At 48.4% G+C, this 16,814-nt stretch overlaps 1 long non-coding RNA gene across 3 annotated transcripts in view; it reads left to right on the top strand.

Moving 5' to 3' along the window:
- The window catches only part of LOC119390598 (uncharacterized), a 48,155-nt gene extending 34,041 nt beyond the window's left edge, over positions 1-14,114 (top strand). For all 3 annotated transcript variants that reach the window (XR_005183396.2, XR_005183395.2, XR_005183393.2), the window contains one exon: positions 13,851-14,114. This is a non-coding gene — a long non-coding RNA (uncharacterized LOC119390598). The remainder of the gene's footprint in view (positions 1-13,850) is intronic.
- Positions 14,115-16,814: the final 2,700 nt, after the last annotated feature.

Here is a 16,814-nt window from a genome sequence, read left to right as displayed (position 1 = left end):
TCTTCTTAATTGCCTAATTAGACACGTTTGTTTAACTAACTCTCGAAGCAACGAAGCTGGGCGAAAAATTGAAAAGTACAAATTAGTGTGGCTTACTCCATGCGATAGTCAGAAACATGCAGTGCATTTGGTCACGTCGGCATAGCTTTAACCCTCTGAACCGCGACCTATGAAAAACTGTCTGTAAATGCGTCAGATATACGAAACATTCTTTCAAGTCACTCGATGTTCTATTGCAACAAAAATATTGTCAGAATACATTGATATATGTGTTTATAGTAATTATTTTACTAAAAATTTCATAAAATATCTATTCATCCTGAAGTAATTTATGTTCTGTTTTATCAACAGAATGAAATGTCAGGCAGAAATAGGCCTCCCAAGCTCGGCCAGGGGGCGCTGCGTCGCACGCGTTTCGCCGCCTTTCTAGCAAAAACCGGTCGCTCCCCTTCCCGCGGTTGCCTTTTGACTGCGCTGTCTCAGCACGTTCCCGCACCCTGCACGCGCTGTTCTCTGCTCGACGTGCACGTGCAGCTTCACGTGTCGCTTCCTCTGAAGGTTTAGAAAGATCCCAGAGATGGAAAAAACGTTTTCACGGTGGGAGTCTCACCAGAGGAGGACGGTTGATCGACCACCTTTTCGGGACCGAGCAGGTCGTAAAGGGCGATGCTGTTTGTGCGAGCGCTACGTGCGTGCCGATGCTGAACGGGCACATTTCTTTGGCATGAATAGGGAGGTGACTGCGCGAGTTCTGTAATTATGTTACCGGTAAAGAGCACATTCGTTGCGGCAGTCGTGTCTACTCGGATCTCGAGCTGTCAGCAAACACCCAGCACGCTTTCGCGTGCGTTTTCTATTGATAACTTTTCGATCGCATGGATGCCAAGTTTGCCGGCCGGCTTTAAATTTATTATGAGCTCAGTGTGAAGAGCATAAATTTACATCTGTCCTGTTGAGTCACTGGCTGCATCGCAATGCGCAGTGTTCAGTTGCGTGGGAGTTTCACTTTTGCCGAGGTTTGCATCGAATGATAACAACGTCGGATCGCAAGTTTAATGTCACCTTAGATTTTTTTAGAGCTCCCTTTGACAGCATAATGATACGCTCAAAAAAAAAATCATGCCCACTTCGACCATGATTTTAGGTCTGGCGGTCCCATGCCGCCAATTTCCCACAGGGTGGGTTCCCTCCCAAGCGACTTTGAACTTCGTTCTGCCGAGCACCAGGCCGGAAGTGCGCTTGTCCCTATTTTACCGGTAGGTACCCGGCGGCAGCAATTCTCTGCCTCCCACAACAGCGGCGGATGCTCAACTATTTTTTCACCAAGGCTGTGGTGGTTTAAGGTGCGCCCAGGGGTTCTTTGCAGAACCTTATGGGGCCACCTTTCGAGATGAGTACCCATTAACAACCGAGCGCCAGGTAGGTGTACTCCTCTACCCCTTTAGAAAAACCGGTGGGTTGCCGGTCGGCACTGGGAATCGAACCCGATACCTCCCGCATTGGAAGCGGACGCTCAACCATGTAGCCACCGCTGCGGTTGCAGAGGCGTGTTTCATTTCGAATAATATCGACGCCTGATCACGCACCGTGTTCGCTTATCCTAACGTCGCCTTGGTTGTTTCGACAGCTCGCTTGGTCAGCATCATACTATACAGGGGCGTAGCCAGGGAGGGGGGGGGTGTAGGGGGGGGTTGGGGGGGGCTCAAACCCTCCCCGAAAGTTTTCAATTTTGCTTGCGTGTATGTACACGCACACATACAAACGCACGCACGAACATAAAGTATGGTTGGACCCCCCCCCTAAAAAAATTTCTCGCTACGCCCCTGATACTATACAATACCCACTGGGATTACTCATGTTTATGATTATGCCGAGATTTGTGCCCAATGATAAGCGCATCTGAATTCGCGAAGCCGTCGAAAATTTAACTGCCGCCTTCGTGGGGGACTTCGGATTAATTTCGGCCACCTGAGGTTATTTAACGTGTACGTAAATCTGATAAGTACGCCGTTGTTACTGCATTTCGCTCCCATCGAAATGCAGCTGCCGTATGCGTGAATAGAACCCATGACCACGATCTTAGCAGCGCAACACTTCAGCCTGCTAAGCAATCACGGCGTGTCGTATGCAAGGCCAATATAAACGCTCAGTGCAAACATGCAGCTTAATTCTGTTTACAGGGAGCCGCGACGCGAAATGTACCGCAATCAGCTGAATTAAACACTTAGTACTCACGGTAAGTTATTTAAACTGTGGTGTAATAAGCGCACATGCTCCGCTGCTGTCACAGTACAAATGGTTGACTCGGAAAGCCAGTGCGCAATCTAGAAACGTACAGCGGCTGTCTATTTGTTGTAGCTTCGGTTCACAAACGCACTTCCCTTTCAAATGAGCAGGATCATCGCGTTTGTCCCCGTTAATAGTTCGCAATACTGTGTACGACAAAAATTGCTTCAAGGTGACAAGACCGCGAAAGCATCGCGGCGAACTGCCATAATCCATTCTTGACGCTTCTGCTCCTCGCACTGCTTGCATTGGAAACGGTAGAACTTGACGGGCAGTTTTCGGCCCTTCGTCATTTTTAAACGTTTGTGACAGTTCACAGTGCAGCAGGACTGCGTGCCTGCTTTCGAGTACGACGAAGGAATGGCACCCATAGCGTGAAAAATGCAAGATAAAAGCCCCGGGGAGCACGTTCTCCGCGCGCGCAATGGGAAAACCAAGCAAGAGCGACCCGTCCGAGCTACCGGAGCTTTCCCCTCTCTCCGCTGGGGCGGTGGACGGCGCTGCGCAAACTTGAGCGTTGGAGGCCTATACAGTGCGAATTCGCTTTCGGTTATGTTAATAACCTTTGACGTGCCTCGCAGAAAGCGGCACATCGAACTACTCCTCAAACACGGTAGTGCCTTCACAACAGTGATTATATGCAACAATACACTGCAAAATAAAGTTAAATGAAGACACATTCACTGCGTGCGAGGTTCAATTCACCGAAAACGCCATGTATCTTACCATGTTTTAGCCATCAGTGGACACAACTACCAAAAAAAGGGATGTGCACAACTGTGTGCAAAGCTTCTCAAAAACCCTATATATATATATATATATATATATATATATATCTATATATATATATATATATATATATATATATATATATATATATATATATATATATATATATGACTTTTGTCGGTGCTGTGCTTACTTTCTTCATGTTATTCTGCGACCAAAGAGAATTCCGTCCGACTTTCGACTTTATAAAAAGTGGCATATATTTCCTATGTTTAATCCACGAAATGTGTGATAACGTTTCCAATGCATGTGTTCGTTGTCCTGGGTTGACGTAAACTGTGAATCACTTGTGGCGCGTAACCGCATACCATGGACTGTGATATGCGGGTATGTGCCACACGTGACTCTGCGGAAGTGTTTCATGACGTGCGGGACAGCCATGTCATGCCCATGTTCTGCGGGACAGCCATGTCATGCCCCCCCTCCCCGAAATTCGTCCGCCCTTCTATATTGCCGGGCAACTCTCTGCGTTTTTGCCTGGATATACTGTCTTTCCAACAATTATGCCTTCCCCCCCCCCCCCCCCAAAAAAAAAAAACCCTGGCTACGTGCCTGGCTCTCCGAATAACGCATGTTCTTAGCCTTCTAAGATGATTGAGATTGAATAATGATTTCTGTAGGGATAGCTGTAAGATATAGGTCAAGTTCAATTGCCTGTTCTGGTTCAGGAGTCCAAGTAGACTAAGGCCTGAGCGTTGTTGTACCTGTTTCTGTTCCATCGTTATCTGCGAAAAATGTCTAATACGCATTCTTCGTGAAAATTCATTGACGTTTCTGTGAAGCTCGAATCCATTTACTGTGTTGTTGGTTGGACAAAAGTTTAAGCCCTTGCTGAGAACCTATGTTTCCTCTAGATTAATGATCTTGAAATATGTACAAGATTCTACTGCTCAATTTGTGTGGTGATGTCTGCTGTGCTTGGTGTTCGTCTGTTTTTATTGTCAATTGTTGGTGGGACGAAAGCGGTTCTTCGGGGGAGTGTTCCTTGATTCGAAATCATTTTCTGGTTCTGCTTTTGCCTCCATTTTCATTCTGTTTTCCTTTGTATTGTTCTAGATCTCTTTTTTCTTCGGCTGTAAGGATTATGTTCTGGAGTTTCTGAGAAAATTCTTCAACTTGTTCCATGCAGTGGCTCTTGGATTTATTTAAGAGATAATATGAAGCGTTGTCTAGTGTTGCTTGCCAGTTATCTTGATACTGGTTGGAGCGAATGCCTAAAGCGGGTGTCGCTTTCAGTTTTAGTGCATTGGGGATTGTGTTGTTCTTTATACAGTGCCTGTACGCGCTGAGGTGGAAATGTGTAGTTAGCGAGTTTTTGGGTTAGTTTTCTAGCTATTAACAATTGAATGCGGCGCCTCTGGGAAACTGTGATTTCAAGGATTTGTGACTTGTTTATCTTTGTGCGGGAGGACCGGCGTGTGTCCGCGCGTTTCGGCTTGGCGGCAGTTTGAACTTCTGGTTCGTTAATTTGAATGTCTGTTACGGTTTGTGTGTGTGTGTGTGTGTGTGTGTGTGTGTGTGTGTGTGTGTGTGTGTGTGTGTGTGTGTGTGTGTGTGTGTGTGTGTGTGTGTGTGTGTGTGTGTGTGTGTGTGTGTGTGTGTGTGTGTGTGTGTGTGTGTGTGTGTGTGTGTGTGTGTGTGTGTGTGTGTGTGTGCAGGTAAGCGGGTGGCGTTTGCGTGAAAACTTCGGTTGTGTATTTGGTTTCGTCGATGTCGGTTGTGCCTGGACTCTGGTGGTTTTGTTGAGGTGGGCATGCAGTTTCTATGGAAGCTTCGGCTGTGGACCTCTCGTCGGTGTAGGTTGCCTACGTTTGGTTCGCAGACGAGTGTGTTTTCGGTGGTGAGTTTGTCTTTTGTTCTGTAAAGACGTTTATTGGCGTGCGCTCGGCGACGATGCACGACAGCGACAGTCAAGGCGGGGGCCGACTCTCCGCACGAGCTGTGTTCTCTCCGAAAGGAGACGAAGGGGGCGACCCGCTAGAAGGTGCTGAGAGAACGACCCACTGCAGAGTTGCAAGGCTTCGCTACAATAGGTGGATAGCAAAACGGCGCGTCGTCTGCTACGGTAATTCCGGTTCGAGGCCTAGCTCTTCGCTGCTTCAAGGTGCCTGCTGTTCAGTGTAATCGGGGAGGAAACGCGTCGCGTTTGTTACCGGTTGTCGAGTGATTGTGTTCCTGCATTCTTTTGCGAATTGATACAAGGTATTTTGCACTTTATAGAACGAAGCGATAAGTAGAAATTGGCAAACACGGGGAGAGTCGGTTCTCGAGCGCAGCATGCGAGTGTACATATACGGTTATGCTTTGAAAGACGCAGTAATAGTTTGAAGGAATAGCTTCATTTGTTATTTTCGAGCACGAACGGTTCCTACTTCAGAATCGCTCACACGTGAGCACACGTGTGTCAATATACGTACGTTCCCAAATCACTTAAATACTTCATACAAAAGTACACGTAATTTGCCTAATCAAGTACTCCGATGCAGCATACTTGCATTGCATATACTGCATGGCCTACTTTTTGACAAATTTATAATAACTGATTAGCGCGTAAAAGGCCAATGGAACAAAGCGGCCGCTCAGTTACTGATATCGTACGACGTAAAACTACCGAAGTCGCTTTTGAAGCATCGAGTTGCATGGTACGGCGTCTCTACTAATTCGGAGACTTCCAAGCAGGAAGTGCCAATACCTCTTAGTCAAACTTGAAAGACAAATGTATGTTGAGCGCGCAGCATTTCGCATGCAATGAAACAATGCTCGAATGCGCGAGGGAACGACATCCCACTTAAAGGAACATTCAGAGGCCCAAAAGAAAAGCCAGAAACTCCGAGGGTTCATCGTTCACATTCAGTGTCACGATTGCCATTCATTATATCGAACCCGCGATGGTATTTGTGCAAAACAAAAGTAAATAGATAATTTTACGAGTTCAGCAAAATGAAAACAGATACAGCGGATGTTTTACGACACTGTGATGTGCAACAAATCTTTACAGGTCACGAAGCATGTGCTAAAACACCCTTTGCTGCGAAACAACATGCATGTTGCCGGAGGTGCATGCCCCTTGAACGAACAAGTGACCGTTCACCCCTTTATAACGACCCCGTAGTGATTGCATTTGTTATTCAACTAAGCTGCACAACAGTCCAAAGTATTATGCAGTAATTTCTGATAAAAGATGACCGCGACTGGTAGATGGAACACACAGAAAGCGATGGCACTCGAAACAGTGCCTGTTCGGCGGCACGACGTCTCGAACCGGAAGTCGATTAAGACGGGCGCCATAGCCAACAATCCTTTGCGAGCGCCAGGATTTTGATATCCACCTACTACCGCGGGTGCGAAAAGGGAGCCGCCTGGCGACCTAACCGCTTGTCACTATGAGCGCGTCATGGTAGGCCTTGAGGCGCTCCACGCTGACAATGTCACGCCCTCGGCGGCGCACGTCCGAAGATTTTCAATGGGTTCGATCAGGTAGTGTACAGGGGATGTGCGTTCGACCACACGGTACGGGCCTTCGTATTTGGACAGTAGATTTGAAGAGAGGCCAGTTGCAGTGGTAGAGATCGAGAGCTAAACGAGCGCTCCAGGGGCGAACGTGGGCTCAGAAATGGTTGTGTCACCGCGAATGCTCCTATGCCGCTCTTGTTGATGTGTAGTAAAGGTCTTGGTAAGTTCGCGACACTCTTGAGCAGGTCTTGCTGTGGCAGTAATAGGCGCACACTCAGATCGATCCGGCTTGTATAAGAGGATTGTGTCGATTGTGTGCGATGAGACCTTCCATACAATAAGAAAAAGGGGGAAAAGCCGGTAGTGCTCTGACGGGCAGTGTTGTAGGCGTAGGTGACGAAGGGCAGAATGGCATTCCATTTGGTGTGATCTGTGGCGACGTACATGGAGAGTGTGTCGCCGAGCTTACGGTTAAAGCGTTCGGTGAGGCCATTGGCCTGCGGGTGGTAAGCAGTAGTTTTGCGGTGAACAACGTTGCACTCTTTAAGAATGGCTTCGACGAGAAGACACGGCCTCGATCGCTGGAAAGCTCCTAGGGTGGACCGTCGCGCAGCATGAATCGGTGGAGCAGGAAGGAGGCAATATCGCGTGCTGCAGCCGATGGGATGGCGGCAGTTTCGGCGTAGCGCGTGAGGTGGTCAACCGCAAATATGGCCCAGCGGTTACCAGCCGACGTTAGAGGAAGTGACCCATACAAATCGATACCAAGGCGCCCAAAGGGCCGGCCATGACAATGTAGAGGTTGCAGAACTGCCGGCGACAGGTGCGTTGAAGTTTTGCGGCGCTGCCAATCAATGCGGGAGCGAACGAACTTCTGCACGTAGCGGTACATCCCTCGCCAAAAGTACCGTTGGCGAATGCGCTGGTAAGTTTTCAATACCCCAGATTGCGCACACTGCGGATCAGAGGGGAACGCCTTGCATATGTCAGAACGCGGGCTGCGCCAGCGGCCACTGGCGGCTGTCGCCGTTGTAATTCAGTCGGTGGAGGACGTCGTCGCGAACGGCGAAATGGTAGGCGTGGTGACGCAACGTGCGAGTGGATGGTGTTGCAGATGGATCAGTCAGCAAGTCTATCAGTGAGGCCATCCTTTGATACTCGCGCTGTTCGGTAGCGATGGTGTGAATGTTCATAGAAGAAACGGCAAGGTGACACACTGAGCTGTGGGCAGTGTCGTCAGGCAAGGAAGAGCGCGACCCACTAGAAAGTGCTTGTGTGCGGAGCGTTGCTGAGTGGGCTAGTGTGGTTGTAGTGCGTGGCGCTATCGCGGAGGCAGGGACGGTGGAGGAGCCTTCTGCGGGCTGTTTAGTGACGTAATGTTGTCCTTTCATGAGATGTTTATTGCGCTGAGCGACTACTTCAACTCCTCGGTGGTTCAGGTGTAGTCTCTCCTAGGCTAGGTGTTCATGTGCTCTCTATTTCTTTCTCTCTCTTTCTTTTGCTTTCTGTCTTTCGTTCTCTAGATTTTTTGCTTTGTCTTTCTTTCCATGCTGATATTACTGTCAACCCTTCTCCTCACCCTCACTTCCCTTTCACATCCCCTTGCTATACTTTACTATACAAGGCTATGCTATGCTCTGCTAGCGTGCCTGGATAGCCGAGTGGTTAAGACGCTCGCCTTCGGATGGGACCCCGCCTCGCAAAGAATTTTTCGCCTAGAATTTCTCTCCATCAGTTATTTCATCACGCGTCGGAGCAGTCGGCGCACGTGTGTTGACAGCGAAGCTGAAGATGAAGATGACGACGATGAACAAGAGGACGAAGAGATCGCGTGCCCGTTTCCAGAAACAGGTACGGCACAGCGGTGGCGTTAGCGGTTGCTAGGCGCGGCGAGGTGCTCACAGCTGTTCAAAATGCGAAGCATTTCTTAGCGAACCTCAGGCACTTTAAGCGTTTCTATCTACGTATCTATCTATCTAGCCGCCTATGTCTGGGCGCTCTCCTGGTCGTCTCCTTAACTTGTAATATCCCAAAATTGGCATAGCAGGGGATCAGTGTATGGCGAACACGATTCACTGGTCATGACATGAATAACGCAAAATACCTGACGCGTACGTCATGAGACCCTTTCTCTCAGTCACGTGTGGCACATACCCGCATACCAGAGTTCATGTTATGTCGGTATGTGCCACAGGTGATACAAAGTCTCAACCAACACAGTAACCACGAACACACACATTGACACGCAAAGAAAGTGATAATAAGTGTTGGGATTTCAAGTCCCAAAACCACGATATGATTATGTGAGACGCCGTTGCGAAGGGCTCCAGAATTTTGACCATCTGGTATTCTTTAACGAACACCGAGATCGCACAGTACACGGGCATCTAGCATTTTGCCTCAATCGAATTGCGGCCGGGATCGAACCCGCGACCTTCGGGTCAGCAGCCGAGCACCATAACCGCTACACCACCGCGGCGGACGCTAGGAAAGTGAAGAAGCTGAAGACAGGACGCCCCTGAAAGGCGTTCAACTACCATGCACTCCTTCACGTGGTACGCAACGTGGACGACGTCGATTACGCAAAAAATCTGGGTCAATGCTTCTTACAATAAATCTGATGAGGGAACCAGGCCTCTCATCATTACCGGTGACTTCAACTTGGATTTATCAAGACCCAACAACGCCTGTTCTTTATACTACGTGAAAGACGGCTCGAATGTGGACAGAGTATCAAAAGACCTCGCTGCCACATCCAGGACAGGAGGCGTCATAGATCATTTCATTGTAACAGGCATCCAGGATTTACACCAGCTGTGCTATACCTCGCACTTAGACCCCTCGTAGCCGCATCACGAACGAATCCGATTAAGAAGTCCAGTCCAGCTGCTGGTTCTCACTGATCACGGCGATGATGGCCTTGTCGAAGAACTGTCAAGAACCCCTAAGTTATGTTCGGGGGAAGATTTCACCAGTGCGGATCAACGGTGACTAATCGCAGACGGCGACCGACGGAAAAGGGACGCTCGGAAGGGCCATTAGGCCGTTCGCCTCTACCCGCGCCTTTCTAGCCGAACCCAGCGACCTTTTGTCGACCGCTCCTTTCGCGGCGGAGTCACCCGTGCGGCGGAAGCGATCTCACGGAGACTGGCAACGTAAACAATGTGTCGCCGTCGCGACGGTCCTCACTGAATGAGCACCGACGTGGTTTTGCAGTAATTGCAACAGGCGGCGGCATCTTGTCGCAGACAAGGCTCGAGACGGCATTGTAAACTGGGCACGTTGGTGTGGTGTATTTCAGTGTACTTTGACTGTGTATGTGATTGATGGCGTTTTTAGTTGGCTTGCCGCATAGTGAGGGCAGCAAAGCGTGGGAACGCGGAGGCGGAGACACGTCTCCGAGAGAAACAAATTTCTCTGCTTCATTGGTGGAGTATCGAAAAGGGTTGGTCCCGTAAGGCGGTCTCAGACGAGACAGGGTGGATTTAAAGGAAGAAATAGGAGAGGAGAAGGGAAGAGCTTGGTGCTCGACGGAGAGATTGCGGAGGGGACAGAGGTCGTGCTTGGCGCCGACTCTGATCCAGGAACGAAGGACTTAGAGATATTCTCTTAAGGGCTTGAACGCTTGGTGCGGGCCCAGCCCAGTTGTTGTCGCGAGCGCTGTTCAGTGGCCGCCCCGGCCTTTGTTTTGTCATCAAGTGTAAAAGTGTGTAAATAAACTCAAGTTTGCCAGGATCTGAACAACCGGGCCTGTCCAGTCCTTCAACGTGTCGCCACGATCATCCGAACCACCGGGATCACCTCCATCGAGCCAAATTTAACTCCCTTCTACGCATACACACGGGTTCGTGAAACGTGCGTGCGTTCTGCATCATAACGGAGAAGTATAAGCATAACAACTGTAACGCAACTGTAGTAACTGCAACTGTGCCTGTAACGTACATGTACCTACGTGCAGTGCGCCTGCGCGTGCCATTTGGCTCTGTGTATATCCAGGGGAACTTTCCTGAATGAAGCTTGGTTGCGAGTAACGCCTGTGCATTTGTGTTTCTTCTTTGTGCTATTCGGATTCGCGCTATCCAGTATTGAAGAATATAAGCGCTACATATCAGCTTACCGCGTCTGGTGTTGGTAACACAAATGCTGCTGTTGGCATCGTTACGCAACTGTAAACATCTGGTTATATAATACATATGCGACTCTTCAGCACATGAGTGTGGATGTACCACTTGCACATTTCTCTAGCGTCATTCCGTAACGTTTCGCTCAATATGAAAAATTACGCCACAGTCGCTATTCCGCGCATGCTTCGCATGACATCGATTCCCACGGTACGTAGGATCTGACGAATTTTTTTTGTACACACAAAAGCTTTAACGGCCGGCTTAAATAGCTTGGCTGTTAAAAGAACTTATTAACTACGGCTTCCATTCTCACAAAGAAAACTAGGACGAAATATTCATGGAGCCGCAACATTCATATGGGGACGAATTACCAGCGGAGATTTATTCGCGTTCCTACTGTATACGCCTCTCCGATCGTTCCTATGGCGGGAATGACTGCAGGAGGCGTTCTTCGTCGGAATCAGCTGGAGTCACTATATATGCTACCTTTAGGTAGCAGAGTTGCGCATCTGTCTGCCAAACGCCGCTAGCAACGATGCATTGCGGAGAAGCTGACGCTCGGGCTAATTTGTATTTCTCGACGTCGCCGCGGCAGCGAACTGAATTAACACTTGTCATCGACAGCCAATGTATATCGCCGGTCTTCGACACGCCTGACATGTTAATCGGCGACACGGCAGGCACGTCTACTGCAAAAACGAAGTGCGACTTCACCGCATAGCTGTGGTTGCTAGCCGGACCTATTCGCAGTGCCCGTAGACTGTCGCGCCGCCAAGCGGAATTCAGGAGCGTCCTCTCGAGGAGGGTTAGTAGACGACAAAATGGCAGCACTACGCAGTCGCTCCCTTGTTCGGCTGTGCTAACCTCAGTGTTAACGCGTTGGCAAGGAAGGAACACTACCACTTGGCATGTTCCCTGCATCAGTGAACAAACCGAGCCCTCCGTGACACGAGAAATCTGATTCGTTCTTGCGAGGCGCGAAGTTTTCGTGAAAATACGTGGCGACTCGCGCTTTCAATGCTAGCCCACAGCGTACACATTATCAGCTTCGCGAGGCTTTCTCTAGCCACGTAGGTTAGTTAAATGTTATCGTCTGACGTGTTCAGTTGGAGCTTACCCTGTTTTACTTGTATATAGCATTGGTAAGTGTTTCTTGTACTGCATGAATCCCATAACACTGTACGCGGGAGGTCGCGCCAGCTCGCGATGTGCTCTTGTAAAACTGAACGATCTCAAGTCGTCGATACATTAAAATGTGCATCTATCCTTTGTCAGCAAAGCGCTGTTACTAATCGTGCGAGCGACGTTTCATTCATTCGAGGACGCGTCTGCTCCACGCCTTTCGTGGAGCGAACGCTTTCCACGCCGTCCTTCGCCAGTGTGTTGGTTTCATAGCCAGCGCTGCGCCGCTTGTTTTTGTACGTTTGTTGATAGGTGGCAGCACACTGCAAGCGATTTGCTCGTTGACCGATCTGAGAGCGAAATAGTGTTCTGTGGCGAAATGTTCTCCGCACCCAGACGGCCCAGACTGCCGAGACGTCTCTCTAATTGTAAACGTGGTGACGCGGAGTGGTCTAAGTTGTTCGGCGGAGGAAATTCTTCAGATTGCTTTCTGCAGTGATGTTCAAGGAAACCATCTTGACGACGAGGATTTTTTACTGGACGTAGAAGACTGTGAAGGCACCGAGAGTGACAGCGACAGTGAACGATCAGCTGCTAACTCTCGACGAGCGAGTTGCACTTCACGTCCCCTCGTGCGTTAATGTTCTTTCACGCTCGTAAGTCACTTTGATTGTATTTAATGTATAATATCCTTGAGCGAGATCAAAATAAAAGCATAGTTCCTCTTGTGCATTGAATGTATCAATTATTGTGGATATTATGGAGCGCCGCATGCCGCCAACACGCTCGAGCTCGACCAGAGAAGCGAAATGGTTAGAGCGTTGGAACGTGCAGTCACAGACACAATCCACGCCTCTCGGCTAACTTCTTAGACGTTGCGAAAAGGATACGTGGGCATTCTTTTCGATATTCGTGTTTCGATTGTGCTGATTGAGCCTGCAGCATGCGAGTGAAGTGAATTGCACACGGCTAGTCTCAGCATGGCTGTGACACAAGCGCTACTGAATGGGAAGTTAAATGCTTGTGTTCCGTTGAAGACGTAACTCCGCGTTCCCGACTGCACGAGTAATGACGACGGCGTATTATGTTTGCAAACCATCACCACGTTAAACGTGCGGTCCCGTGCAGCAGCGATGGCGCTACTCGCTGGCGGCCTACTACTGCGGCAAATCCGTAAGGCAGGCCGGTACAACGTATCTATAAACGTTGGCTCGGTACGTACTACCTCAGAGTGCCGTTCTGCTCATACGTCAATGTTAGTTCATGCAGTATGTAGCACGCACAGGATTTCGCAAAGCATCGTTATGCACGGTAACGGAGCTGAAATATAACCTTTCACACCACAGCAAATAATTAGGTGGCGATCGTACTTAGCACTTTCCATGGTTTGGGAAAGTAGTTTAGTCTCATATCCAATTCAGCACAGCTCATGACTTCATCCGGTGAAAGTGGCATGGGCCGTACGTCCGCACGTACTATCTGTTCCTATGCTAGCAAACGGGTTGACCCTCCTCCTGGCGCCATCTTGAAAAGCACGGCGCGCCACCTATAGTTCGTGGGCATTGCGAATACGCAACTCTGCTACCTAAAGGTAGCATATACAGTACCTCTAGAATAAGCCTTGTTGGCCGCGTCTGTAGTCGCGTTGCTGTCGCAACACCTGTCCCCTTGTTGCTTCGGCGTCAACACGCTGCGTTGTCTGACCATTTCCGTTTTGTCGCTGCGCTGTACGTCATACTGCATCAGCGCCACCACACAACGCCGAGGGAAGCAGTGCCGCGAGGCTCTTCCCCATTTTCTCCATGACGGTCGCCCTGCAACTCTGACCAATGGGCAAGCGCGAAGAGCACGAAAAGGCAGAAGCATCGGAAGAAGCATCGGCATGAAATGCCGTATCTGGATGGACAATAACCGCTTCTCTTAAAACGCAGTAAATGTGGCATGTATCATTTCTGTAGAAGACGTGTTATCTGAGACGTGTTAGAGCGTGCCACATTATCATATTTTAGTTTTGGAACGTAACACCGAGAATTTATTATTAATTTTCGGTAACACATGTTTTTCTTTTCTCACCAGGTAAGCCCGCCAACGGACTCGGAGGACCAGAAGGAATAAACCTGAATCTGCCAAAACATGAGGAACGAGGGTGTGTAGTTGTTGAAGCGCGAGAAAGAGAGAAAGAGGCGCACGCAAAACGGCCAGGTCCGGGCCATCCGAGTCCATTTTTCCCTAGAGTAAAAAAGCACAAGATCAGTCAAAGAACTAACTATTCGCTCTATGCCCCTGTGCGACCTTAATTTCCGTTGAAATAAAGAAGCACTCCCACTGCTGTTTGTTGCTGCTGGCACTGTTTCTTTGTGACTCATCACACGTACTTATTAAAAGCTTGTTTGCTAATTTGACATTAGTAAGTTGGCATAGCTTGTTGGCAAACATGAAAGCGAAAACATGGTTTAGAAACGAAAAAGAAAATTGGCCAGCATCCCGCCCTGCGGACGTAAATGCCCAGCGAACCTGTATCACACACCACACATGCTGATAGGGGGAGCAGGAGGCGGGGGGTATGTTTTATCATTACTTTAGGGTAATTGTAGTGACAACCGCTTTATAGTCGCTGTGGAAGAGCGTGATTGGTTCCGCGACCATTTTCAGCGAGACGAATTTGTTCCTTTCGTCGTGCATTCCATTCACGCTTCTCTTCTGGTGTCTTTAATTTCCGTCGAGTGACCCGCCACGGTGGTCTAGTGATTATGGTGGTTTAATGCTGACCCGCAAGTCACGGGATTGAATCTCGGCTGCGGCGGCCGCAATTTCGATGGAGACGAAAACGCTTGAGGCCCGTGTTCTTAGAGCACGCTAAAGAACATCAGATAGTTAAAATTTCCGGCGCCCTCCACTTCGACGTCTCTCACAATCAAACCGTGGTTTTGGAAAGTCTAACCCTAACAATTAACATTGTTTTTAATTTCCGCGGTCAACCTATGGCCATCTTAGAATGAACTGAATCAGTTTTTAGACTGGTCTTCCTTTTACATATGAAAGTGGGAAACACACACGGGGAGGAGGATGGGCTGTTAGACGTCATTCGAGGCGCTCGTGTGATGTGCAAAGCAGCTGCAGCCTAACCTTTACCGGTAACGTGTGGGAGGGTGTTTGCATTGTTCACAGGCGCCTTATTATCCATCATGCGGTGTTGATGCTTGTTTATGGTTTTCTTTATTGAAGCGAATACTGAGCTATATGCTGTATGCCCGATTGCAAAGAAAGATATGCCATTTGCCTTCAGTTGTTAAAGAGCCCTTAAACCACCCAGAGGTCGAAATCTAGTGACGGCGTTGCACTTGTGCACGAGTCTACAGAAAAAGCGTTCGTCGGCTCGTCTGTACACCTCTCGTAATGCCCTTTCTCAGCGTCCGAGGTGAAAATGCTACGAGCGCGTGCATCTGCTAGTAGAGGAGCACACGAGCGTCTGTTGGTTTCTTAGGCCTGGCGTTTTGTATTCAGGCCGCGAAATTTTCCGACCAGCGAGAGGTATGGAGCTTGGCTGTAAAAGTACGGGCTATTTACTTGTACTTCTTCGACACATATATGAAATATTTGTAATATGCTTTACCTACAAGCCTGCAGTGTTACATTAAAAGAACAAGTATATGAGGTCTAAGAGTGGAGCTTCTGTCACAAGTGCCGTTTCTGCTAACGACACATTCATGTCGGAAGAGTAATATACGGCGTGTGTAATTCCCTGAGCCCTATTATTCCTTGTCGCATAACGACGGCGAAAATACGCCTGACGTCCTCGATTGCGCATTGGTGGCTTAAGTGAGAAACCAACTTTTCGCATATCAACAATGCATATATTTCTGCCTCTATATAAAGCACCCGTGGGTACATTATTTTGGAGGTCCCCATAAGCACAAGAGTTATCGTATGCAGAAGACATCATTCTTATCAAGCTGCACTAGTTTTACCACGCTCCCTTGTGCAAACGTAAACAAGGTATGCATTTTGGGCTAGTTTTGAATAATCGTTTATTGTACGTCACGCTAATAAATAATTACAAAATTTCTAATAACACTGCGAATATGACATTTTAATGGGGAAGCTTTTGCTACTCTTTGATAGGCTATGCCGATGTGCAAGCTTTGTGACTGCGATAGCGTGTGGTTGTTTGCTAAAAAGATAATTAGCAGTCGACGCTGCAACGTTAAAATATTACATTGCTGATTTTTAAGTGGAGTTGCTGGAACTATAGTCGTATTCGTGACGCAAAAATAATATATATCCGCTATGGTATAGTTCTTATAAAATCGTGGTTGTGGTTTTGGGACACCGCAAAATACGATTAATTGCTTGGAAGCATCATGGTAAATGTTATTGACCTCATTCTCCCATTTGAGAGAACCATCTAACTCCGCTAATTAAAAAGTTACTGAACTTAACTGTCTTAATTACTGTCGCCAATGATGTATTTAACCATTTGAAGATGCCTGAAACTACAGAAAAAGCAAATATCGCCTTTCCCCGATTTTTGAGAATGTAGGACACATTTCTGGAAACAATGGCAATATATATATATATATATATATATATATATATATATATATATATATATATATATATATATATATATTGTAAAGGACGAGATAGAGACAACACCCGTTCCTCGGCCAAGCTGTTCTATTCTCTCAACCTCTTCTTCCTCTGCCTCAATCTCACTGCCCGCACGCCCGAACATCGGAGTCTTTGTCATAACACTCGGCCATGACTGCGAGCGCGCGGAGCTGCCGACAGTGCCTCGGGTGGGCGGCTTTGGCTGCATCGCAGCGGACTGTCCCGGCCACGCTGTGACTTGGCCCGTGGACCTGCCGTAAATGAGTCTGGTGGACGACCCTGGCTGCATCGCAGTGGTCGATCTCGGCCACGCTGCGACGTCATCTGACCGGTAAAACATGCTTCTGGCTGCCGGGTTTGGCTTTGTTGCAGAGGTAACGGTGGACGGCGCATGCCCGGAAGAGGATGCCGGAACAGCATCTGAGGAGG

Source organism: Rhipicephalus sanguineus, chromosome 4, assembly GCF_013339695.2.
Source record: "Rhipicephalus sanguineus isolate Rsan-2018 chromosome 4, BIME_Rsan_1.4, whole genome shotgun sequence".
NCBI lineage: Eukaryota > Metazoa > Arthropoda > Arachnida > Ixodida > Ixodidae > Rhipicephalus > Rhipicephalus sanguineus.
The sequence above is the reverse complement of the archived record's forward strand: the minus strand, read 5'-3'. Positions and strand labels throughout refer to the sequence as shown.